At 47.3% G+C, this 27707-nt stretch overlaps 1 protein-coding gene and 2 long non-coding RNA genes across 6 annotated transcripts in view; 2 read left to right on the plus strand and 1 right to left on the minus strand.

The window, feature by feature from the left end:
- The window catches only part of LOC116984370 (tripartite motif-containing protein 66-like), a 270505-nt gene that overhangs the window by 34724 nt on the left and 208074 nt on the right, over positions 1–27707 (plus strand). The window lies entirely within an intron of this gene.
- On the plus strand, positions 11892–23572 carry LOC116984374. Its single transcript, XR_004415003.1, has 3 exons — positions 11892–12105; positions 12934–12944; positions 23562–23572. It is a non-coding gene; the product is annotated as an uncharacterized LOC116984374 (long non-coding RNA).
- LOC116984373 lies at positions 12119–27362 on the minus strand. The gene is made up of 3 exons (XR_004415002.1): positions 27352–27362; positions 18562–18564; positions 12119–12205 (listed from the first exon to the last, which is right to left on the minus strand). It is a non-coding gene; the product is annotated as an uncharacterized LOC116984373 (long non-coding RNA).

The raw sequence follows: 27707 nt of genomic DNA on the forward strand, positions 1-27707 counted from the left end.
TTGACAAACCGACTCTCCGTAATCTTCTCAGGTAGTAGAGGCGCTGATGAGCTTTCTTGATAATTGCGTTAGTGTTCTCGGACCAGGAAAGATCTTCAGAGATGTGCACGCCCAGGAATTTGAAGCTCTTGACCCTTTCAACCGTCGACCCGTTGATATAAATGGGGCTGTGGGTCCCCCTCCTACTCCTTCCAAAGTCCACAATCAGTTCCTTGGTTTTGCTGGTGTTGAGGGCCAGGTTATTGCGCTGGCACCATATGGACAGTTGCTCGATCTCTCTTCTATACTCTGACGGGGGCGCTGACCTGTGCGTGGCTGCCCAGCCGGCAGCTGTCTGTCTTTTCATCTTATTTTTTATTTTTAGTTAGTTAAAGTGTTTTTGTTACTGGAGTTCTAGACTTTTTTATGTGGGGGGTGGGGGGTGGGGGGGGGGGGGGGGGGGAGGGGGAAACTACCTTTCAGGGTCCCTACCTGGTCGGAGAGGCAGCTTTTCTCCGGGCTGCAGTTTCGACCCGTCCTCGCGGCCTACCAGCGGGCCTGGAGCGGCGTTTCCTGTCGGGGACCGCCCAGAACCACGGCTTCGGCAGCGGCACAGCGCTGGAGCGCTATCGTGGAGCGGGCGATGCCTTGTCCGGGTCGCCGCGCTGGAGCTCCGGTGAGCTGAAGACCGCCGGGAACAACATCGCGGAGCTGCGGGACTGTGGAGCGACCAGCTGCGGGCGGCGGCGCCGAACTGTACACCGGGAGCCTGGGATCTCGCGACGAGATCGCCAGTTGTGGAGCTCCAACCGGCGCAGCCTTGTTGGCTTTGGAAGCCGCGGCCTCCAGTACGGAAGCGGCCGTTCCAGGGTTCCCAAGCCGCTGTGAGGATTCTCCCGACGCCGGAGCACCATCACCCGGCGAGAACGGCCTAGAACATCGGGCCTCCGTGGAGGCAACTGTGGAGGCCTCAATTGGCTCGACTATGGGTGAACTGGGGTTGGGGACTGGACTTTGTGCCTTCCCTTATGGTGGGAGCCATTGTGGGGGGATGTTCTTTATGTTTAAATCTCTTATTAATGTTATGTCTGTATTCTTTCTTTATGTGCTGCATTGGCAAGAAGCATTTCACTACACCTAGGTGTATGTGACCAATAAATAACCTTTGAACCTTTGAACCTTTGGACTCATCCCCATCAGTGATACGCCCCACAACAGTGGTGTCGTCAGCGAACTTGATGATTGGCTACGCAGTCATGGGTATAGAGTGAGTACAGCAGGGGGCTGAGCATGCAGCCTTGAGGTGCTCCCGTGCTGATTGTTGTCGAGGCTGACACATTTCCACCAATACGAACAGACTGTGGTCTGTGAACGAGGAAGTCGAGGATCCAATTGCAGAGAGATGCGCAGAGACCCAGTTCTGCGAGTTTGGTAACCAGCTTGGAGGGGATGATTGTGTTAAATGCCGAGCTGTAATCGATGAATAACAGCCTGACATATGAGTTTTTGTTGTCCAAGTGGTCCAGAGCGGAGTGGAGGGCCAGCGAGATCGCATCCACCATTGATCTGTTGTGGCGGTAAGCGAACTGCAGTGGGTCCAGGTTTTTGTCGAGGTAGGAGTTGATTTGCTCCATGATCAACCTCTCGAAGCACTTCATCACCACCGGCGTTAGTGCCACTGGTCGATAGTCATTGAGGCACGTCACCTTACTCTTCTTGGGCACTGGTATAATTGATGCCCTTTTAAAGCAGGTGGGGACCTCAGACCTCAGAAGTGAGAGGTTGAAAATGTCCGTAAAAACTCCAGCCAGTTGGTCCGCACAGGTTTTTAGAACACGACCGGGTATACCATCAGGTCCAGGTGCTTTTCGGGGGTTCACCCCTCTGAAGGATTTCCTGACGTCGGCCTCTGTGACTGAGACTAAAATGCCATCACAGCGAATGGGGGATCGGGAAGGCACATCAGTATTCTCCCTATCAAAGCGTGCGTAAAACGCATTGAGCTCGTCAGGGAGTGATGTTTCGCCGACATTCGAGCTGCCTCCTGGTTTCGCCTTGTAGGAGGTGATTGCATTCAGGCCACGCCACAGCTGCCGAACATCTGTCTCATCCTCCAGTTTGGAGCAGAAGTCCCTTTTGGCCTTTTTGATGGCCTTACCAAGGCCTGATTGGTGGAGTGCTGCAGTTATAGTTGTCCTTCTGAAAGTTTCTCCCATCTCCACAGAGGAACTCTGGAGCTCTGTCAGAGTGACCATCGGGTTCTTGGTCACCTCCCTGACCAAGGCCCTTCTCCCCTGTTTGTTCAGTTTGGCCGGGCAGCCAGCTCTATGAAAAGTCCTGGTGGTTCCAAAGTTCTTCCATTGAAGAATAACGGAAGCCACTGTGCTTTTCTGCTGCAGAAATTGTTTTATACCCTTCCCTAGATCTGTGTCTCGTCACAATCCTGTCTCGGAGGTCTACGGACAATTCCTTTGTCTTCATGGCTTGGTTTTTGCTCTGACATGCACTGTCAACTGTGGGACCTTATATAGACAGGTGTGTGCCTTTCCAAATCATGTCCAACCAATTTAATTTACCACTGGTGGACTCCAATCAAATTGTAGAAACATCTCAAGGATAATCAATGGAAACAGGATGAACCTAAGCTCAATTTTGAGTGTCATAGCAAAGGGTCTGAATACTGATGTAAATGTGATATTTCAGTTATTTATTTTTAATGACTTTACAAAAATTTCTAAACACCTGTTTTCGCTTCTTCATTCTGGGGTAGATTGTAGATTGTGTGTAGATTGATAATAAAAAAAAAACGAATTTAATCCATTTTAAAATATGGCTGCAATGTAACAAAATGTGGAAAAAGTGAAGGGGTCCGAATACTTTCTGAATGCTCTGTATATAGGATCAAAATAAGTATATGATAGATTCCTGGTGATAGACACAAAGTACTGCAGTAATTTAGCGGGACAGGCAGCATCTCTGGAGAGATGGAATGGGTGACGTTTTGGTTCGAAGCCCTTCTTTCTTGACCCGAAACTTCACCCATTCCTTCCTGTCCCACTTAGTTACCCCAGCATCTATCTTCAGTTTAAACCAGCATCTGCAGTTCATTCCTACATAGATTCCTGGTGCTTGGTTTGCAATGTTGTCAACTGTTAAAAATGTCTATTGGGAATTCTGCTCCTTAGCAGCTTCCAGCAGTGCCAATGGGCAATGTTACAATGTTGAATGTTGATTCATTTCCAATTTACTTGAATCATTTTTGCAAGAGGTGGACAAGTTGATGCCACGAGATACACGTGGCTAGATATTAATCAGCACATGTTTTATGTCTTGATGGAATGAAGGGTGAGGTTGGTGTGTGTGTGTGTGTGTGGGTGTGTGTGTGTGTGTGTGTGTGTGTGTGTGTGTGTGTGTGTGTGTGTGTGTGTGTATGTGTTGTGTGTGTGTGTGGGAGTGTGTGTGTGTGTGTGTGTGTGTGTGTGGGTGTGCGTGTGTGTGGGGGGGGGGGGTGTGTGGGGGGGGTCGGTTTATTGGGGTGTTGTGGTGTGTGTTGTGGCGTGTTGTGTGTGTGTGGTGTTTGTGTGTGTGGTCGTGGGTGTGTGTGTGTGGGTGTGTGTGTGCGTGGTGTGTGTTTGTGATCTGTGGGGTGTGTGTGTGTGGTGTGTGGTGTGTGTGGGGGTGTGTGTGTGTGTGTGTGTGTGTGTGTGTGTGTGTGTTTGGATGTGTTTGTGTGTGTGTGTGGGGGGGGGTGTTGGTGTGTGTGTGTGTGTGTGTGTGTGTGTGTGTGTGTGTGTGTGTGCTGCAGTTAAAATGAGATCAATTCTTCTCTTTAAATGGGTGATGTTTCGGCATGAGACCCAAAACATCACCCATTCCTTCCCCTAAGAGATGCTGCCTGTCCGACTGAGTTACTCCAGCATTTTATGTCTATCTTTGGTGTAAACCAGTATCTGCTGTTCCTTCCTACACATCTTCTCTTTAAATGTTGCACATAAGTACCTCATGCCAGGTTGTCAATTTCATTGATATTCATGCTATTAACATTTATTTTGGCCTTTGCAATGTAATAATGAACTTTCTGGAGTTTACGTGTGAAAATTAGCCCCAAACACCCGAGAAAACCATGAACATGACAATGAAAATGGCTCATAATTACTGAAGCCTTTTAGCTGCTTGTCGTGATTTTTGCAGTTGAGAGATTGTTGTCACAAGATTGAAGCTCGTCCAAACGATGTGTGAATAAGAGCAGCGTTCTACGGGTTGCTAGGTGCTAATTGTGATGTTTTACTGTGGCCTGAATTTCAGATAAGGGCCGGGATCTGCAATAGCTAGTGTTCCACGTAAACCTGTATCTTCACTTGGAGAGGGGATTAGCAGAGTTCTTGGAAGATTAGGATCGCTTGCAAGGTGGTGGCAGATATTTGCAATCTATGGGAAACAGATCTCCCAGTGTTCTATACTTTTGGAATAGAGAAGAAGGCAAGATATATGAGTAAAGTCATGTAATAAACAGCGCTAAAGCATTTGTTGCATGAAGGTGAAGTTGTCAGTTATGGATTGACAGATGGTGATATGTAGTGAGTATCCATCTAGGATGCAGAGCAGAGTAGTAGCAGCAAGGTGTAAAAGACCACTGGCTCATTGAGAGGCACAGCAGCCAAGAAGAAGTGACGCTATAATGGAGAGGTTCTATTAACGTGCAAGTGCTGTGTTTAAGGGCAACTGGTGAGAATTTGAGGTTGAGTAGAAAGTGACTGCAAAAGTAAGGTACGGTCTCATTCTTGTAAGTTGTTGGCTTGTGAAATTTGTTAAATATGTTCAAGAAAGCCTTCTTGATCAAAATATAGCGGGCCCTACTAGAGAGGGCGCAACACTAGGCCTCCTCTTGGGGAACGAGATAGGGAAAGTGTTGAGACTATGTTGGGATCAGTGAGCATAACTCTAGTAAGGGTCTCGACCCGAAGCGTCACCCATTCCTGCTGTCCAGAGATGCTGCCTGGCTCGCTGAGTTACTCCAGTATTTTGTGTCTATCTTCGGTTTAAACAAGCATCTGCAGTTCCTTCCTACACATTTTGTCTGCTAGTTTTAAAGTAGTTATGGAAAGGAATAGGGTTGGTCCACAAGTTCAGGTTCTAAACTGGGGCAAGGTGTATTTTTGGAGACATGAGGTGGGGAGTTACAGACCTCTGTTTGGAGAGTCTTTCTGCAGTAAAGGGCCTGTCCCACCAGCATGCGATTGCATGCGTCTAGCGCGGCCAAACGTGGTGGCTTGAGCTGTACGGCCTCACGGGGCCGGTCCCACTTCCAACCGCGGAGCCGTCTGGAGTTGTGCGGGGCTGGTTTCCGTGCGGTTCCCGGAGGTTTTTGTCAGTCTCCGTACCTGCTTCCATTACATACAACCTTCAGCAACCACCTGCAACCTCCGGGAACCGAACGGAAACCTTGGGTGGGGCGCAAAGTCTCCAGAGGTTTCCGTTCAGATTTCCTAAGTGGGACAGGGGCATTAAGGAGAACAAGCATGGGTTCCGTTTTGAGAAATCGGTGGCGCAGAGGTTGAGCTATTGCCTTACAGCACCAGAGACCCAGGTTCGATCCTCGCCACAGGTGCTGTCTGTACGGAGTGTGTACGTTCTCAGAGTGTTCTGAGTGAGTTTTCTCCGAGATCTTCGGTTTCCTCCCACACTCCAAAGATGTACAGGTTTGTAGGTTAATTGGCTTGGTTATAAATGTAACATTTTCCCTAGTGTGCATAGGTAGTGTTAATGTGTGGGGATCACAGGTGGGTGCAGACTCGGTGGGCTGAAGGGCCTGTTTCTGCACTGTATCTCTAAATTAATAACTAAGCTAAAAAACAAATCTGATGGAGTTTTTTGAAGAGGTTACTAAGAGGATTGATGAGCGTAGAGTCATAGTCATAAAGTGATACAGTGTGGAAACAGGCCCTTCGGCCTAACTTGTCCACACCGGCCAACAATGTCCCAGCTACACAAGTCTCACTTGCTTGCGTTTGGTCAATATCCCTCCGAGCCTGTCCTATCTAATCTGTCTAACTATTTCTTAAGTGATGGGATAGTCCCAGCCTCAACTACCTCCTCTGGCAGCTTATTCCATACACCCACCACCCTTTGTGTGTAAAAGTTACCCCTCGGATTCCTGTTAAATCTTTTCCACTTAATCTTAAACCTATTCAGATTCAGATTCAGAAAACTTTATTGTCTGTCGCAACAGAAAATCTTCTTTGACGCGGCTCCACATACAAACATACGGGAGCAACGCGCCGCGAGTCGCTCACAGAGTAGCGCCCCGCCCCTTGGTATGTCCTCTGGTCCTCGATTCCCCTAATCTGCGCAAGAGACTCTGTGCATCTATCCAATCTATTCCTCTAATGATTTTGTACATTTCTATAACATCCCCCCTCATCCTCTTGCGCTCCATGGAATATAGACCCAGCCTACTCAACCTCTCCCTATAGCTCACACCCTCTAGTCCTGGCAGAATCCTCATAAATCTTTCTGAACCCATTCATGCTTGACAATATCTTTCCTATAACATGGTGCACAGAACTGAACACAATATTCTAAAGATGGTCTCACCAACGTTTTATACAACTGCAACATGACCTCCCAACTTCTATACTCAATACTCTGACTGATGAAGGCCAAAGTCCCAAAAGCCTTTTTGACCACCTTATCTACCTGCGACTCAACCTTCAAGGAACCATGCACCAGTACTCCTAGATCCCTCTGCTCTACAATACTACCCAGAGTCCTACCGTATACTTTGTAGGTCCTGCCCTTGTTTGACGTCCGAAAATGCAACACCTCACACTTCTCTGTATTCCATCAACCATTCCTCTGTCCACCTGGCCAGTTGATCCAGATCCTGTTGCAATCTTTCACAACCGTCTTCACTGTCTGCAAAACCACTCATTTTTGTATCAGCAAACTTGCTAATCTTGCCCTGTATGTTCTCATCCAAATCATTGATGTAGATGACAAACAGTAATGGGCCCAGCATGGACCCTGAGGCACACCACTAGTCATAGGCCTCCAGTCAGTGAAGCAACCTTCCACCATCACCCTCTGCTTCCTTCCATGGAGCTATCTCTCCTTGGATCCCATGTGATCTAACCTTCCAGAGCAGCCTACCATGCGGAACGTCGAATGCCTTACTGAATTCCATGTACACAACATCTACAGCTCATCAAAAAAATCAATCAGATTTGTGAGACACAACCTCCCATGCTGACTATCCCTAATCAGCCCTTGCCCTTGCCCATCCAAATGCCTGTTTAACCTATCACTCAGAATACTCTCCAGTAACTTACCAACTACAGTAACTTACTAACTAACCTCACCGGCCTATAGTTCCCAACATTTTTCCTGCAGCCCTTCTTGAAAAGAGGCACGACTTTTGCCACCCTCCAGTCTTCTGACACCTCTCCTGTATTTAAGGACGACTTGTAAATTTTAGCCAGGGCCCCCGCAATTTCCCCTCTAGTTTCCCGCAATGTTCTCGGATATAACTGATCAGGCCCTGGAGATTTGTCTACCTTCATACACGACAGTACCTTCAGTACATTTCCGATGGTAACACTGACTGCGCTCAAGACACTTCCAGTGCCCCAATTTCTTCCATCCTACTGTCTTTCTCCTCGGTAAATACAGAGGAGAAATACTCTTTGAGGACCTTGCCCATCTGCTGTGGCTCCACACAGAGGTGACCTCTTTGAGAGGTTCCACTCTCTCTCTGGTTACCCTTTTCCCCCTTATCTATTTATAAAATCTTTTGGGATTGTCCTTAATGCTACCGGCCAGAGCTACCTCCTGGCCCCTTTTTGCCCTTCTGATCTCCTTTTTCAGTTTACAGTATATAGAGGTCCCCACATGTGAGTGGACAATGCTGGATCTAGTATTCGGAAATTGGGAAGGGCAAGCTAATGAAGTGTTTGTGGAGGAGCCTTCCATGAGTGACCTTATCAAAAATCTTACCAAAATCAATGTATGTAACATCCAGCACCCTACCTTCATCCATCCCCTTTGTCATCTTTGGTTTACAGATATAGCATGGAAGCAGGCCATTTGGCCGAACATCAATCACCCATTCACTCTAGTTCTAGGTAATTTCACATTCTCATCCACTCCTGACACGTTAGGGCAATTTACAGCAGCCAATTCATCTATAAATCTGCACTTTAGTTTAGTTTAGAGATACAGTACGCTATTATAAACAGGCATTTTGATGTATGAGTCTGCACCGACCAGCAATCCCCGCACATTAACACTAGCCTACACACTAGGGACAGTTTTATATTATAAATTCATACCGTCAATTAACCTACAAATTTGTACGTCTTTGGAAATAGAAAATAGGGGCAGGAGGAGGCCATTTGGCCCTTCGAGGCAGCACCACCATTCACTGTGATCATGGTTAATCATCCACAATCAGTAACCCGTGCCTGCCATCTCCCTATACCCCTTGATTCCTCTCGCACCAAGAGTTCTATCTGTCTAGCTAATCTTTCTTCTAATTCTATTCTAATATTCTAATTCTAATCTAATTCTAATTCTATCTTCTATCTATCTAATTCTATTCTAATTCTATTCTAATTCTATTCTAATATTCTAATACATAATCTAATTCTATTCTATCTAATCTATCTATCTAATCTAATCTAATCTAATCTATACATAACTAAAGCTCTGATCTTGTTATTTTCCGGTTTGCACGGTCTTTCTATTTGCGCAAAAACAGTATGCGATAGCGCTACGATTTTTCGCCAGCATACTCACCGTTTTCCTGTGCTGCGAGTGCACCAAGTTTTGTTCCGACCGGGGGTCTAATGTAAAAGTTAGCGAGGTTTAAAAATCGTGTGTGCGCAGATTGATCTCCGCTCCTGCCAAACGGCGCTGCCTGGTTTGGTTTTTTCTCCTGTCAGTGCGGGACGGTCCGCCCCTTCCTGCGCCATCACGTCTTTACTGGAGATGTGGGAAGCTCTGGATGGCCGGCGGAGGTCTCCAACCAGACACAATTTTCCCGCCCCGCCCAACCCAGCCCGGCGCGGAGTCGCCAATGTCACCAATCTGAAAACGGAGCCTCTACTGGAGCTGAGTGAGGCTCCGGATGGCCTGGTCTCCAACCAGACACAATTTAAGGAACTGGAAACGGCTCGGCCCAACCCAACCCGGCACGGAGTTGGAGATATCACCAGACAGAAAACGGAGACTGATACCGGCGGAGGAGAAAGTCCAGCGACCAGCGCCCGCTGTGAGTCCTCAGCGCACCGTCAGCAACAGCCCCTTCCTCTCTGGTTCTCCTCGGGAGCTCCTGCCCCCCTCCGCCATGATACACCCTCTGCCCCATCTTTTCTCTGAGTCGTCCCCCCCATAAATCCCCCACAACGCCCCCACCCACACACCCCTCCCCCACACACACCCCTCCATCCCTCCCCCTTCCCTGCCTCCCCCCTCCTCCCCACCCCCTCTCACCCCCTCTCACCCACACACCCACCTCCTCCACATACCCCTCTCCCCCACCTACCCCCTCCACCACACCCCCCCCCCCCACACTCCCCTCCCCCACATACCCCTCTCCCCCACCCACACACCCCCCCTCCCCCACACCCCCCTCCCGCACACTCCCCTCCCCCACACCACCCTCTCCTCCCTCTCCTACACTCTCACGCTCCACACACACCCCCTTCCCTCCCCTCCCACACGTGAAGAGTGCAGGTGGATGAGGGGAAACGAGCTGCTCCTGCACAGTTAGGCGCTTTGGGTGATTGATCTCTTCTGTCCGTCTGCGCCGCGCGGATTAGTCTCTTTCCCTGTCTTTTCTCCGAGATCACTCCCCCCACTCACACCCCACTCCCCCCACAAACCCACCACGCCCACACACCCCTCCCCCCACAAGCCCCCTGGCCCACATCCCCCCGTCCCCACAACAACCCCCCCCCACAAGAACCTCACCCACAACAACCCCCCCCCACACCAATCCCCCCGCCCCCACAATCCCCCCGGCTTCACAACTCCCCCTCCTCCCACACCACCATCTACCCCCTCCTACACCTCCCTGTCCACTCGCACCCCGCCTTCCCTCCCCCTCCACTCCTCCCCTCCCACACATGAAGATGAGGGGGAGGGAGTGCTGGGGGATGAGGGGAATTGAGCCGTGCCTGCGCAGTTAGGGGTAATGGGTGAGTGGAGGAATATTGCGTTGGGGGAACGGGTTGCGTTGTGGGACCAGGCCTCCCGTGTGACTGGGACCCAACATGTCCCACTTTGTCTAGTTCTCTTTTAAATTCATCCAGTGAATTGGCCTCTACTGCCTTCTGTGGCAGAGAATTCCACAAATTCACAACTCTTTGGGTGAATAAGATTTTTCTCATCTCAGTTTCAAATGGTTTCCCCTTCATTCTTAGACTGTGGCCCCTAGTTCTCGACTCCCCCAACATTGGGACCATTTTTCCTGCATCTAGCTTGTCCAGTCTTTTTATAATTGTATACGTTTCTATAAGATCCCATCTCATCCTTCTGAATACAAGCCCAGTCTTTCCAATAATTCCTCATATGACAGTCCCGCCATCCCAGGGATTAACTTCGTGAACCTACGCTGCACTGCCTCAATAGCAAGGATGTCCTTCCTCAAATTAGGAGACCAAAACTGCACACAATACTCCAGATGTGGTCTCACCAGGGCCCTGTACATCTGCAGAAGGACCTCTTTGCTCCAATACTCAAATCCTCTCGTTATGAAGGCCAACATGCCATTAGCTTTCTTCACCTCCTGCTGTATCTATCTGCATGTTTACTTTCAGTGACTGTTGTATAAGGACAGCCAGGTCTCATTGCACTTCCCTTTTTCCTAATCTGACACCAATGAGATAATAATCTGCCTCGTTGCTCTTGCCGCCAAAGTGGATAACCTGACATTTATCAACATTACACTGCATCTGCCATGCATCTGCCCACTCACTCAACCTGTCCAAGTCACCCTGCAACCTCTTAGCATCCTCTTCGCAGTTCACACTGCCACCCAGGTTTGTGTCATCTGCAAATTTGCTAGTGTTTTTTCCATCACCTTTGGAAACTTTTATTGCTGTTTATCAACATGCGGACCAAAGTTGTGCCAATGAAAGTCAAAGAAGCCATTATGAGGCTGAGAAAGAAGAATAAAACTGTTAGAGACATTAACGAAACCTTAGGCTTACCAAAATCAACTGCTTGGAACATCATTAAGAAGAAAGAGAGCACTGGTGAGTTTACTAATCGCAGGGACGACAGATGGCACAATGGGCTAAGTGTTCGGCTGGCACCCGGAAGGTAGCCGGTTCGAATCCCGCTTGGAGTGCATACTGTCGTTGTGTCCTTGGGCAAGACACTTCACCCACCTTTGCCTGTGTGTGAATGTGTGTGAGTGATTGGTGGTGGTCGGAGGGGCCGTAGGCGCAGAATGGCAGCCACGCTTCCGTCAGTCTGCCCCAGGGCAGCTGTGGCTACAGAAGTAGCTTACCACCACCGAGTGTGACTGAGGAGTGAATGAATAATGCGATGTAAAGCGCCTTGAGTATTAGAAAGGCGCTATATAAATCCCATCCATTATTATTATTATTAAAGACCTCTACAGCTGATGTCAGAAGAATTCTCTCTATAGTGAAGAAAAATCCCTTAACACCTGTCCGACAGATCAGAAACACTCTTCAGGAGTCAGGTGTGGATTTGTCAATGACTGCTGTCCGCAGAAGACTTCATGAACAGAAACACAGAGGCTACGCTGCAAGATGCAAACCACTGGTTAGCTGCAAAAATAAGATGGCCAGGTTAGAGTTTGCTAATAAGTATTTAAAAGAGCAACTACAGTTCTGGAAAAAAGTCTTGTGGACAGATGAAACGAAGATGAACTTATATCAGAGATCACCACCTACTCAGCCTTCGGGACTGCTTTAGTCATCATCGGAGTATTTCTGTACAACCGGGCGCGTCAGTACCAACAACAGAAAATCCAAGCTTTGATATCTTATAACAATAAAGGGCGGGAAGATCAGCCTCTGTTGAATGAGGACCTGCAACAACCTGAGAAGTAAACGTGTTCTAAGATTTCACAAGTGAAACGTGTGGCTCTTCAGAGTATGACTGCATATGCTTTAATGGGAAAGATATCACCTGTTACTTTCAGTGTTGCCAGTACGGTGAAACATGCCCTTTCGATCTGGCTCAGTATTATCATCTAGGGGTAACATGAGGGGGAACTTCTTTACTCAGAGAGTGGTAGCGGTGTGGAATGAGCTTCCAGTGGAAGTGGTGGCGGCAGGTTCGTTGGTATCATTTAAGAATAAATTGGATAGGCATATGGATGAGAAGGGAATGGAGGGTTATGGTATGAGTGCAGGCAGGTGGGACTAAGGGAAAAAAAATTGTTCGGCGCGGACTTGTAGGGCCGAGATGGCCTGTTTCCGTGCTGTAATTGTTATATGGTTATATGTTATATGATGGCAAGGAGAGAAGGAACTGCCCAAGGTCCAAAGCATACCACCTCACCTGTGAAACACGGTGGTGGGGGTGTTATGGCCTGGGCATGTATGGCTGCTGAAGGTACTGGCTCACTTATATTCATTGATGATATAACTGCTGATGGTAGTAGCATAATAAATTCTGATGTGTATATACACATCCCATCTGCTCAAGTTCAAACAAATGCCTCAAAACTCATTGGCCAGCGGTTCATTCTACAGCAAGACAATGATCCCAAACAGACTGCTAAAGCAACAAAGCAATTTTTCAAAGCTAAATAATGGTCAATTCTTGAGTGGCCGCGTCAATCACCCGATCTGAACCCAATCGAGCTTGCCTTTTATATGCTGAAGAGAAAACTGAAGGGGACAAGCCCCCAAAACAAGCATGTTAAAGATGGCTACAATACAGCCCTGGCAGAGCATCACCAGAGAAGACACACAGCACCTGGTGATGTCCATGAATCGCAGTCATTGCATGCAAAGGATATGCAACAAAATACTAAATAAGGGTGGCAAGGTGACGCAGTGGTAGAGTTGCTGCCTTACAGCGAATGCAGCGCCAGAGACCCGGGTTCGATCTTGACTACGGGTGCTGTCTTTACGGAGTTTGTACATTCTCCCCGTGACCTGCGCGGGTTTTTTCCGAGATCTTCGGTTTCCTCCCACACTCCAAAGACGTACAGGTTTGTAGGTTAATTGGCTTGGTAAATGTTTAAAAAAATGGTCCCTAGTGGGTATAGGATAGTATTAATGTGCGGGGATCGCTGGTTGGCGCGGACCCGGTGGGCCAAAAGGGCCTGTTTCCACGCTGTATCCCCAAACATTATGGTGCCCTGAAATGGGGGGGACTATGTATAAACACTGCTGTAATTTCTACATGGTGAATCCAAAATGTATAAAAATGGCCTTTATTAAAATCTGACAATGTGCACTTTAACCACATGTGATTTTCTCTATTACAAATCTCAAATTGTGGAATACAGAGTCAAATAAATAAATGATGGGTCTTTGTCCCAAACATTATGGAGGGAACTGTATGTACTTACATTCCTTGATCTCTCTGCTCCACAACACTACCGAGAGCCCTACCATTCACTGTGAAGTTCCTGCCCTGGTTAAATATCTTAAAATGCAACATATTTATCTGCATTAAACTCCATTAAGCATTCCTCTGCCCACTTGCCCAACTGATCTAGATCCTGTTGTGACTTTTGATAACCATCGTCAACAACTACAATCTACACTTGAGTGTTGTTTGCAAACTTACTAAACACGCCTTGTACGTTCTTATCCGAAGATGAGATTTAAATAATGTAAAAGTCATTGTAATCCAAATGATGTGGAAATCTTTAAGAAACATCTGAGAGAATCAGGCATGTTAATAATTTGGATAGAAACGGTTACATTAGCATGTTTGGAGCTATACAGTGGCGCCGTGGTAGAGTTGCTGCCCTGTCCCACTTAGGAAACCTGAACGGAAACCTCTGGAGACTTTGCGCCCCACCCAAGGTTTCTGTGCGGTTCCCGGAGGTTGCAGGTGGTTGCTAGAGGTTGCAGGTAGTGGAAGCAGGTAGGGAGACTGACAAAAACCTCTGGGAACCACACGGAAACCTTGGGTGGGGCGCAAAGTCTCCAGAGGTTTTCGTTCAAGTTTCCTAAGTGGGACAGGGGCATTACATTGCCAGAGACCCGGGATCGATCCTGACTACGGGTGCTGTCTGTACAGAGTTTGTACGTTCTCCCTGTGACCTGCGTGGGTTTTCTCCAAGATCTTCGGTGTTCTGCCACACTCCAGAGGTTAATTGGCTTGGTATAAATGTAAATTGTCCCTAGTGTGTGTAGGATAGTGTTAATGTGTGGGGATCGTTGGTCGGTGGGCTGTGGGCCTCAACTAAACTAAGTCTGCTGATACAATAGAACCATTGTTTAGAGTTTAAATCCACTTGTTGCTTTTTACGTACCGGTACTTGCCCCCATTTCCTTGGGGAAATTGGACTGAGCACTTCCTATCACCGATCTCTCTTACATCTGTGACAATTTCCTGTTATATATCATACATCAAGGTGCACAGAGACCATTAATTATTTATCGACAGAAATCGTGACATACAACCTTCATGTTAGCTCTCATTATAACAAGAACATTACGCATGATCTCAAGAGTCTCCACTGGGACATTGCATTTTATAAATCCTATTTAATATATTAACAAAAAGTTCATCACTGGCAACACTGAGCACATATTGAAGCACCTGTGGATTATTTTATTCAGGTTACAGCTGGCTTTGGACTGACGGGGAGGTGTGGGTTTGCTCAAAGTACAGTGTGTATTTGGAGCATCATAAACTAGGCCAAAGCTGCCTCCTGTGGCTGCCAGGGACTGTGCTATTTAATGGCAGCGACTCTCTTCCCTTGAGTGAGTCTGAGTGATGATGTGGCAGCTGCCTGATTATTCACACACAGTGGATTTCAATCATTCTTATGACAAGGTTTTTAAAAAAATCAAGGATATTCCATTTTCAATTTTTTGGTGACAACCAATTTACTGCCAAGGCAAAACATGTTAACAATTTAGATTGTTACCAACAACAACTTAACTCATATTTGCAGGCAAATATATGCACATTGCAATCTGTTCCTAATAGTTTCAGATGATCAACCATACCGTGTATGTGGTCTCATTCATACTCTTCACCTGAATCTGTACAGGGTGGGCATGCTCTGGGTTCTGACAAGTCCATTGGCTGTTGTGTGCTTTAAATAGGCTGTTGATGGATGCAGGGCTATTGCGGTGTTTCAAACATTGAACACAGAGCAATGCAGTCACAATTCACATTTAAAGCTTTTGACGATGCAATGTGCACTTTGATCACCTTAAAGGACAATGTTTGGCGGCGCCCTTTGCTTTCATCCATAAAAAAAACCTTTGAGCCGTTTAATATAAGTTGCAGTTGTATTTTCTGGTAAACATTTTCCATTGCTAAATGTCATAAAATAAATGCTAGATTTCTGCAGTTGACTTGTTTTTAAGGAGAACTTGTTTATTCGAGATTCATTGTACATGCGCTTAGGAACAATTGCCTGGGAAACTGCCCTCCAACAACGTCACACTGTGGTAATGAGACGTGGATAGAGAGAAGGGTGAGGGGATGAAGAAAGAGGAAGTTGGATGAATGTGCATGTGTTGTTGTTATTGACCACCTCTAGATTTTGGTCATGGTGTATCCTTTACCTATTTATCTGTTGTTTTTTAGACAATTCATTTCATCACTGACAGTGATGGATAAAATGCCGGCTGCATCCTCACTGGGCTGTTTTTCTGCCACATGTGAGGTTGACAATAAATGGCAGTACGCCCCAATATATGGAAGCCAAATCTGTTTCCTTTTTCCCATTTTTATTCAAAACATAATTTACAATCCTCGGCGTGGAGTATGGCTGACATGGAGACATCACTAAATGATAACATCACCATTGGTTGCCAACTATGCAATTTAAAAAAAGCCCTTGGCAACTGCTGAAATTCAATACACATGAATTAATTATAATGAATAATTACTGTTCGTGCACCTTAAGTTAACTTATTTACTCTTGCCGTAAAAAAAATAGTTTGAATTTCGGAGTTGTTAAATTTCAATAAATTTTCATTTAAAACTAGTGCTGTGTAGAAAGATCATGTAGAGCTATTATAGATAATCTGATTAAACGTTCCCCAGGCTCTATATTCACCTGTGACATGCAGCCAAGAATATCCTGCTGCCTGAAGCACTGGTTCAATCAGACAACAACACCCACCGTTGCACCTGGTGGGATTAACCCCAGAAGATTAAAAACTCCTAACAGCTTTCACTTCATTAGAAGTGAAAATGTCAACAATTATCTATTGCCTTCAGTTTACAGTTTTAAAAAGGGGAAATCTTTGGTTAGAAATAATAGAAATTTTGCTGTTTTGAGAGAGCAAATCAGAGCAGCTTTGTAAACCTGGCCAGGGGAATGGAAAAATGTGCACAGAAATCCCATCAGTCGTCACGATCGGGCACATCTGAATTACCAGAGTCAATTTAATGTGGATGCCTGGGGATTGATTTGTCTTCCAACCTAATACTGTGCATTAATTGATCGACTGCAAAATATTTATCAATAAAATATTGTTTACGAGGGCAGTATGTCCACAATGTGCAAGGTTTCATGTAGTCAGTCGCAGAAACCTATTGGATTGTTAACACTTACCCGCTGACTGTGAAATAGATTCTCTTGTTGCACACCAAAAATGTGTCAATAACATTGTCTAATATTCCTTCACAGGATGAATACAAATCAAACAAATTACATCAGCTCTATGATGAGATATCAGGGCAGAGCTGAAAGCTTGAAAAAAAATTAGATGTATTGAGAGAAAACTATGTCACTGATGACAGTCATTGAGAAATTAAAACTGAGTATATTGCTTAAGAATCTGGAATTTAATATTTCTAAGTTACGGGGCAAGGGATAAAGTTATTATAAAGGGATGCATTTATAAAAATTGTGGCATTGCTTAGTCGGACATTCAGCTGAAATTATTGAGCATGTGGATGAATTGGACAGTCAATGTTTACAAACAACCTTGCAGATTGCCAAAGTTGAACACCACCAAAATAGCCAGGTTTAGAATTTGCAAAAATATTCTGCTTTTTTGACAAGAATTCCCTTTCAAAAGATACTGTAATCCAGACCGGAAACATCAACTGTCCATTTCCCTCCATGGATAATGCCTGACCAGCAGTTCCTCCAGCAGCATTCTTTTTGCTCCAGAATTCAGTAGTTTCCTGATGTTGTGTGGTTTACTCTTTGACAATGTTGTTGTGGTGAGATATAACCAGAACCAAGATTTGCTGTTTGCTTTCATGTTCTATATATTGAAAATCATCTAGTTTGAAAAATCACCTGATTTAGAAAGTCCCACAAGTCCTTGTGATAAATGAGAATAAATTTGGCATGATGTGCGTGATGAGCTTAAATGCAAAGCATTCTGTAATGTTGGGTTCTATATCTGCCCATACCTTCTAAAGGTCATAACCTGAAACTTGAACTTTTCTTTACACAGAATGGTGACTGACCTGGCATTTGTCAGGAACGGCAGATGCTTGTTTACACCGAAGATAGACACAAAATGCTGGAGTAACTCAGCGGGTACAGGCAGCATCTCTGGATAGAAGGAAACCAAGAACTACTATCCAGAGGTGCTGCTGTCCTGATGAGTTACTCAAGTATTCCTAGCACTTTGTTTTTATCTTACTTTACAATAGTTACGCATACCAGTTCCTCATTTTTGTAATCTTTCAGAGTGTAAGTTCAATTTTACATACTTAAGATGTATGTCATTGTATACCTGATCTTCAACAAATTAACTTCCTTGAAATATCTGCAGCAAGCTGCCACTTCACAAATAATGTATAAGCCTTGCAAAGCGGGATTTTCAAGTCAAGAGTGTTTTATTGTCATATGTCCCAGATAGGAAAATGAAATTCTTGCTTATCAAACTTTGCTTTGCATATCAATCTTTAGGAACATACATAGATACATAGAAAATAGTATCTATGAATACATAGATACATAGAAAATAGGTGCAGGAGTAGGCCATTCGGCCCTTCGAGTCTGCACCGCCATTCAATATGATCATGGTTGATCATCCAACTCAGTATCCCGTACCTGCCTTCTCTCCATACCCCCTGATCCCTTTAGCCACAAGGGCCACATCTAACTCCCTCTTAAATATAGCCAATGAACTGGCCTCAACTACCCTCTGTGGCAGAGAGTTCCAGAGATTCACCACTCTCTGTGTGAAAAAGTTTCTTCTCATCTCGGTCCTAAAGGATTTCCCCCTTATCCTTAAGCTGTGACCCCTTGTCCTGGACTTCCCCAACATCGGGAACAATCTTCCTGCATCTAGCCTGTCCAACCCCATAAGAATTTTGTACGTTTCTATAAGATCCCCTCTCAATCTCCTAAATTCTAGCGAGTATAAGCCAAGTCTAACCAGTCTTTCTTCATATGAAAGTCCTGACATCCCAGGAATCAGTCTGGTGAACCTTCTCTGCACTCCCTCTATGGCTATAATGTCCTTCCTCAGATTTGGAGACCAAAACTGTACGCAATACTCCAGGTGTGGTCTCACCAAGACCCTGTACAACTGCAGTAGAACCTCCCTGCTCCTATACTCAAATCCTTTTGCTATGAAAGCTAACATACCATTCGCTTTCTTCACTGCCTGCTGCACCTGCATGCCTACTTTCAATGACTGGTGTACCATGACACCCAGGTCTCGCTGCATCTCCCCTTTTCCTAATCGGCCACCATTTAGATAATATGGAATGACCATGGTATTACCAGGGAGCAGATTATGGGAGGAGAAATCTGTTCACAGTGCTGTGAGCTAATTGCCAAAATAGTTCTTTCATTAATGGGTATTCATGTTGATGTGGGGTGGTGCTGTCACAAGGAATGCAAGGAAAACATAGAAAAACATGCCCTTCAAGCCAGCACCGCCATTCAATATGATCATCTATAATCAGTACCCTGATCCTGTTTTCTCCCCATATCCTTTGATTCCTTTAGCCCAAAGAGCTAAATTTAACTCTCTAATGAAAACATCATCAGTGGAACTCCCCTGAGCAAAACTGGGGCCATTACTATTACTAAAACTCTCTTTGTGTCCTCTTCCAGTTTGCGATTTTTAAAAAATTTGTGCAAAACCTGTACCCTATATCGCTAGGATTTTTCTGCCACCTTACCCACCGTTGCTCCAAGCGCATCAAGTTTTGTTTGGATCGGTGGAATATTACAAAAGTTATGAAGCTTTAACAAATCGGGAGATCAGCAGATTGGTCATCTCACCTGTCAGCCACTATGAAGGTAACGCCCCCTCCGGCACCAGCTGTCAATCACCGGGGTGAGGAGGCAGGGCTGAGTCTGTGAGTCCAGCGACTGGTGGGGAGGCTGCTGCTGCTCTACGACCTGGATGGGTGTTGCCTCTATCCCCTCCCCCTCCCTTTCTAACCCCTCCCTCTCTACCTCCTGCTCCCTCTCTACACCACTCCCTCTCTGACCTCCCTCCCTCTCTGTCCTCCATCCCTCTCTGCACTCCCCTCCCTCTCTGCTCCCCCTACCTATCTGCCCCCCTCCCTCTCTGCCCCCCTCTCTCTGACCCCCTACCTCACTGCCCTCTCTCCCTCTCTGCCCCCTCCCTCTCTGACCCCTCCCTCTCTGCCCCTTCTCCCTCTCTGCCCGCCCCTCCCTCTCTGCCCGCTCCCTCTCTGCCCACCCTCTTCTCTCCCCCCTCCTCTCCCCCCCCTCCTCCCCTCTCCCCTCCTCGCCCCCCGTTATTCAAAACACGAGCAAGTCAGGTTCTGGATTGAAGCCACCAAACTCGCAGTCCCTTGATTGACACCCGCTGTCCGGCTGGACGCCCGCCCGCCCTGCTCTCCTGCTCCTTCCCCCCCCTCCTCTCTCCCCTTCCTCACTCCCCTTCCTCCCGCCCCCTCTCCTCCCCCCTCCCCTCCACCCTCCTATCCCCCTCCCCTCCTATCCCCCCTCCTCTCCCCCTCCCTCCCCTCCATTCCCCCAGCCTCTCTCCTCTCTCCCCTCCTCTCTCCCCCCTTTCTTACCCCCTCTCTCCCCTCTCTCTCCCCCCTCTCTCTCCCCCACTGTCCCCCTCTCGCCTCCCACTACCCACCTCTTATCTCCTCTCCACCCCTTCCCCTCTCTCTCCCCCCTCTCCCCCCCACTCCCTTTCTCCCCCCTCCCTCTCCTCCTCCTCCTCCCTCTCACCCCTATCTCCAACGCCTCTCTCCAACAACCAGTCTCCCCCTCCATTACCCCATCCTCTCCCCCCTCTTGCTCTGCTGCTCTTTCTCTCTTTGCCCCTCTCCCTGTCTCTGCCCCTCTCTCCCTGTCTCTGCCCCTCTCTCTCTGTCTCTGCCCCATTCTCTCTGTCTCTGCCCCACTTCTCTCTCTGTCTCTGCCCTCTCTCTCTGCCCCCCTCCCCTCCTTCTCCCACTGTAGATGGGCCTGCGAGTTTGGGGCTATGCGTGAGTGGATAGGGTGGGGAAGGAATAAAAGGTGCAAACGAATAATCTATATTACTAAAAGTCTGATCTTGACCACTTCCTGTTGTTCTATATATTAATTTTAGAAATAAAAGCGGTCACTTACGGCTGTGATTTTTGGCCATCTTACTCAGAGTCCCCCTCCACTGCTCAGAACAAGAGAATTTTTCCCATCGATGAAAAATGTTGAGATCCTCTCTCCTGAAGGCCACGCCCCTTCCGGAGGGACTATAAAACCCGGAAGTGTTGAGTGCCTCAGTCAGTCTCTGCAAGATGAGGGAGCGAGAGGGTCACGTCTCTCAGTCTGAGCAGTGAATAACACTGAATACATGTATATTAAACTGTGAGTGGTTTTACTGACCTGTCAGTTCCCTTAATGTGGTTTGAAAATATAGTTTGTAAATCCTAAAGCTGTGTTGCCTTTGGTTGGGAAATGCTAAAGCTGTGTTGCCTTTGGTTTGGAAATGTTAAAGCTGTGTTGCCTTTGGTTTGGAAACGCTGAAGCTCTGTTGCCTTTGGTTTGGAAATGCTAAAGTTGCCTTGTCTAATTAAAGTTGCCTTGCCTAATTAAAGTTGCCTTGCCCAATTAGTTGCCTTGCCTAATTAAAGCTGCCTTGCCTAATTAAAGTTGCCTTGCCTAATTAAAGTTGCCTTGCCTAAATAAAGTTGCCTTGCCTAATTAAAGTTGCCTTGCCTGCCATATAATTTAAAGTCTAATCTTGACCACTTCCTGTTTGCGCTTTATATTGATTTTAGAAAAAACGCTACCACGTACGGCTGTGTATTCCGGCCATCTTACTCAGAGTCCCCCTCCGCTCATCAGATGCCGAGGATTTTTCCCATCGATGAAAAATAAAAGAGTTATTAGTGTTTATAAAATGTTGAGATTCTTTCTCCTGTCAACCACGCCATGAAGGCCACGCCCCTTCTGGTGGGAGGGGGGAAGGGACTATAAAACCCAGAAGTGTGGGCGTAGCTCAGTCTTTGCAAGATGGAGGAGGGAGAGGCACGAGTCGCTGTCTTTAGTGGCCTTGCACCCTGCTTGAAATGGTATAAAACTGCACTTGAATTTGGTGGCCTTGCACCCTGCTTGAAGTGGTAAGAAACTGCACTTGAATTTGGTGGCTTTGCACCCTGCTTGAAATGGAATTTCAAGGAATAGCCGTGAGTCAACTGCCAGCCCACCAGCCGTGCGTGAGTGAGCTGCCAGCACAACAGGCTTCAGTGACTAGCCCTCTAGCCCTCTGGAAACCAGTCCCATCAGCCCACAACACCTATACTAGCGCTCCAGAAAGCCCCCCCCCTCCCACTGGCCACCAATATTGGAATTGGTGGAGAGGTAGAATATTGCATTGGGGGACCAGCCCTCCCGTGTGATAGTATAGTATTAATATAATATCAAGGGGGGTGGTTAGAGTGTATGTGTGTTAGGGGGTGGTTAGTGTGTGTGTAAGTGTGTGGGGTGGTTAGTGTGTGTTTGGGGGGTGGTTAGTGTGTGTGACACCTCAGGCCGCCCCCCCCCCCCGCAACTGCACGTTGAGGGGAAGGGACCCAACATATCCCATTTGGTCTAGTATTTAAATATAAATGTAGCTGTTTCTATTATAATTTGGTCTACTTTGGGGAAAATGCTCGATTACATATTTGCACAAAATATATTTTGATTTATTGGTAAAACCTGGTATATAATTTAAATTCCACTGAGCAACTGTAAGTAAAATTCTTGCAAATTCTGATCTTCTCATGTGGAAAATTGATTCCTGAATAATGCCACTTGTTTATACTGTTTGCCTCTTAACATCATTTTTATGTTTCATGTGGACAACTATACTCTTCTCAACCTCTCTTTCACAAATTAATATGAAAACAGTTGCGTATTTCTGTTCCCGGTCTTGTCTCCATGATCTTTTGCAAAAAAAAACAAAATAAGTCACAACAGTGATAGATGACATTTCGGGTCAATCTGAAGAAGGATCCTGACCCAAAATATCATCTATCCATGTTCTCCAGAGATACTGTCTGACTCGCTGAGTTACTCCAGCACTTTGTATCTTTTTTATAAGCCAGCAGCTACAGTTCTTGTGTGTACAAAATAATTCAGACTGGTTCAAACAAAAATAATATTGTGGAAAGCTTGCTACTTGTAACTGGATACTTTTATTTTTTTTAAATGGGAGGGGCAAGTAAAAGTAACCATATTAATAGGGTAATAGTGGGGCGCAGGTCCGTTGGCGGGAGATTTGTTTGATAGTTTAATGATGGGTTCATCTCATCTAGTTACTGGATTATGGTGTTCTGATATTTAAATCTTTCTTTTGTACAATGTTTTCACTCGTGTGTTTAATATATTGAAGGTGTTTCATTGAAGGTCAACCTGACCTGAAATTTGGAACATAACATGTAAATAATACACAATACATATAATTGTACATTTTACTTCGGAGTCACGTGAGTGACTACGTGAAGAACCCGCTCAGCGCGCATGCGCGGCATTAACGCCAGCAGTGCAACAGCGGCTGCAGCGGGAATTAGGCGCTCCCGCTACAGAATGAAACGGACCGTCAGGTGAGTACCCTGAGGTCGGGTTTCTATTACAGGGGAGCCTTTTTCTGCTTGTGTTTTACAGGCAGAGAAAAGGCTCTGGAACAAAACTGTCCCCCGTTCGAGGAGGAACGTTGTCCGTCGGGGAGGGGGGCAGCAACAGGCGGTAGGAGCGTTTACGCTATTCCCCGACACCGTGCCGAGCCCAGCCCGCTAGTACCTGAGCAGCGGGCTGGACGCATAGCCACCCGAAGAGGCATCCGGCAGGTGTTTTCCCGATTTGGGATGGGACGTCTCTCCACCCGCACGGGGGGAGAGAGAGCCGCCTGAGCCGCTGGAGCAGCTCTCGGAGCAGGTGCCTGCGAGACGCGCTGCTTGAGGGGCGCTCTCGCTTCTACAAGGCACAAAAGCTCTAGAAGAACCTGTCCCCCGCTCGACTCCAGCGGAGGAGCGTTCCATTGCAGGGGGGGCAGTAACAGGCGGTAGGAACAATTACCGGGCGCTCCGCTATCCCCATCACCGCGCCGAGCCCAGTCCCGCTAGTGCCTGAGCTGCGGGCTGGATGTTTAGCCATCCGAAGAGGCATCCAGGTGGCTTCCGACTTGTCGGAGGGGACGTCTCTCCACACGCATGGGAGAGAGACAGCCGCCTGAGCCGCTGGAGCGGCTCCTGGAGCAGGAGCTCCTGCGAGACACGCTACGTGAGGGGCAGTCTCGCTGGAGGGTTCAGGCATACCCTCCACAGTACCTAGGCACTGCCCATCGCTTCCTCCTTAGTGTGGTTAGCTTTGGGGTGACCAGGGCTGGGCTGGTCATGAAGTGGGGGTCGCTGGCTGAAGAATTCGGGAGTATGCCAGGGGTGCAGGAACAGGAAGAGCTGCTGGGTGTGTGTGGACCGCTACGTGGCTACCCCACGTGCAGGAAGGCCATTAGAGCCTAAAAACTAACGGTCAGCGTTGACCACCTCTCCGACAGGCACCTACTGGAGCAGGTGGTTAATAAGGCTTAAAATGTACAGCTCCAATGAATTATAGTCCTTCAAAGTGCCGGCACTCAACAGCCAAATCTGGGGGCACTTCGGGACAAATACTCGGACCAGGAGCTGATACTGCAGCGGATCCTCAGGCTCCTGACGTCAGCCATCACACCATTTGCTCGTTTTCTGTGGACAATACGGAGATGACCACTAACTAACAAATCACTCTCACACTGTTGTGCAACACGCAGAGTGAGATAAATTACCTCCGTATATAAATCATAAGACCTGCCCTAAAATCCCGAATTTGGGTTGTGCTAAACCCCAGCCACTGAGTCAGCCTCACAGCTCTTTGGCAAAAAATCTCATGGGAATAAAAACTTTCGGCCTCATGAGGGCAGGCCCCAGGATGAGCAAACCCCTGCTTTGGTGCCACCTCCTGCACCCACACACAACTGACTGACTTCATCCACTTCACCACCAACTTCCATCCGGCACTCCAATACACCTGGACGATTTCCGACACTTCCCTACCATTCCTTGACCTCACCATCTCCATCGCAGGGGACAGACTCCTGACCAACATACATTATAAACCCACTGACTCACATGGCTATCTGGACTACACGTCTTCCCACCCTGCCCCCTGTAAAGACTCTATCCCCTACTCCCAATTCCTCCGCCTACGCCGCATCTGTTCCCAGGATGAGACATTTCATACCAGGGCATCGGAAATGTCCTCGTTCTTCAGGGAACGGGGATTCCCCTCCGCCACCATAGATGAGGCTCACACCAGGGTCTCATCCATACCCCGCAACACTGCTCTCTCTCCCCATCCCCGCACACGCAACAAGGGCAGAGTCCCTCTGGTCCTCACCTTTCACCCCACCAGCCGGCAAATACAACACATAATCCTCCGCCATTTCCACCACCTCCAACGTGACCCCACCACTCGCCACATCTTCCCATCTCCCCCCATGTCTGCCTTCCGCAAAGACCGCTCCTTCCGCAACTCCCTCGTCAATTCTTCCCTTCCCTCCCGCACCACCCCCTCCCCGGGCACTTTCCGTTGCAACCGCAAGAAATGCAACACCTGTCCCTTCACCTCCCCCCTCGACTCCATTCAAGGTCCCAAGCAGTCGTTCCAGGTGCGACAAAGGTTCACCTGTATCTCCTCCAACCTCATCTACTGCATCCGCTGCTCTAGATGTCAGCTAATTTACATCGGTGAGACCAAGCGTAGGTTGGGCGACCGTTTCGCCGAACACCTCCGCTCAGTCCGCCTTAACCTACCTGACCTCCCGGTGGCTCAGCACTTCAACTCCCCCTCCCATTCCCAATCCGACCTCTCTGTCCTGGGTCTCCTCCATTGCCAGAGTGAGCAACAGCGGAAATTGGAGGAACAGCACCTCATATTCCGTCTGGGGTCCTTGCGCCCTTATGGCATCAACATTGAATTCCCCCAATTTGGTTAGCCTGTGCTGTCCCCTCCCCTTCCTTCACCCTCTAGCTGTCTCCTCCCACCCCCCCCTCCCCCCGCCCTCGGGCTCCTCCTCCTCCCCTTTTTCCTTCTTTCTTTCCCCACCCCCCATCAGTCTGAAGAAGGGTTTCGGCCCGAAACGTCGCCTATTTCCTTCGCTCCATAGATGCTGCTGCACCCGCTGAGTTCCTCCAGCAATTTTGTGTACCCCCAAAAATACAATACCCAAGCGGCAGCACCCCATCGCGTCCACCAGTCGACGTCTACCATATGTGACTGGTGAAAGCTCGGGGGCCGCATTTTTTTATGCCCGGGAGTCTTTTAGACCACGGCCCAGAGCGAGACCCCATGGAAAATGCGCCACCCCCCAACATCACCGCCACGTCAGACAACGCGCCAGTCTCGCTGGTCTGGGAAGAGACAGAAGAAATGCCCATATCCATGGAGGTAGGTGGGTCTGGTGCCTACAAGAATATGTAAAATAAGGAATCTAATTTCAAAGGATACTTTATGGCAACCATTGGCCTCAAATATGCTTACTATTCAGTACCCATTCAAAAGGATCTACGCAGATACCTACAATTTACCTGGATGGGGCAACTATGACAGTTAAAGCATTACCCCATGGGGTAACGTCAGCTCAAGGTTATTCATCAAGATACTAAAACCAGCCCTGGCAAAACTAATAAGAAGACCATGGAATTGGCTATGTCAGCTGTTTTTCAGCTACAAAACAGTTTTCGAAACCCTGGGGTTTGTTTTACATCCAGATAAATCAAAGTTGAAGCCATCCACTATCATGGACTACTTAGACTTCACAATTAATCCAGTCCATATGACTGTAACTTTGCCAAAAGACAAAACGGTTGAATTGGCACAATTATGCCACAATTTAATGGTCAATGAGCAACCAACTATTCGACAAGTAGCAAGAGTAATTGGGAAAATGGTAGCAGCATTACATTATAAAATCTACAAAGAGCAAAGGTACAGGCATTAAAATATCATGCAGGTCATTATGATCGGGTCATGAAATTACCCACTGAAACTATATCAAAACAGTTGGCATAGTTTCAGCCCTATCATTATCTAACAGGTGGTAGATGGACTAACCTAAAGTCATCATTACTACTTACATGGGGCATTAATTATTTAGCGATGTTGGGTGCCTTTTATGGATTAAAAGCATATATATCAAATATGCATCACTGCATGTACGGTTACAAATGGATAATACTACGGTGGTGGCCTACATTAACCATATGGGAGGCATAAAATCGTTATCATGCGGCAAATTGGTCAACACAATTTGGCAATGGTGTGTCAAAAAGACATATTTGGCTGTCAGCAACTTACCTATCAGGTAAGCTAAATACAGTGGCAGACACCAGGTCACGCAAATTCAATGACAACATCGAATGGATGTAAAACCCAAAGTATTTGCAAAAATTATCAAGCTATATGGCACGCCAGATATCGATTTATTTGCATCAAGGCTAAATCACCAGATACCTATGCATGTCGCTTGGGAACCAGACCCAGAGGCAGCAGCGGTAGTAGATGCCTTCACGCTGGATTGGGGAAATTCCTTCTTCTATGTTTTCCCTCCCTTCTGCCTCATCAGTCAGGTACTACGAAAAATACAGATGGACTCTGCATCAGGGTTTGATAGTACCCGACTGGCATACACAGCCATGGTTCCCAGTACTGCATGACATGTTTGTTGAAACACCATGTCAGCATCCCTTTCGAACATCCACTAAGAAGCAGTACTTAACCAGCATCAAGAAATGCGAGAAGTACTGCCAGGAAACAAGGACCACGTACACAACAGCAACAGTCACCAACGCACTGGAGTTCCTGGCCTACCTACACCACAAAGAGGAATCAGCTACAGTGCCGTCAACACAGCAAGGAGTGCCCTGTCTGCTTATTTGAAACCAGCACCAGGACGACAGCCGATGGGATCCCATCCACTGGTGGTCAAATTAATGAAGGGCATCTATAACATCAAACCCCTAGACCAAGGTATACCCATTTATGGGATGTCAGTGTGGTCCTGACGTACCTCAGGGGATGGCCACCAGCCAGATCCCTCAGCCTCAAACAAACTATCCTGAAAACGCTCATGTTG

This window comes from Amblyraja radiata, chromosome 20 (assembly GCF_010909765.2).
Source record: "Amblyraja radiata isolate CabotCenter1 chromosome 20, sAmbRad1.1.pri, whole genome shotgun sequence".
NCBI lineage: Eukaryota > Metazoa > Chordata > Chondrichthyes > Rajiformes > Rajidae > Amblyraja > Amblyraja radiata.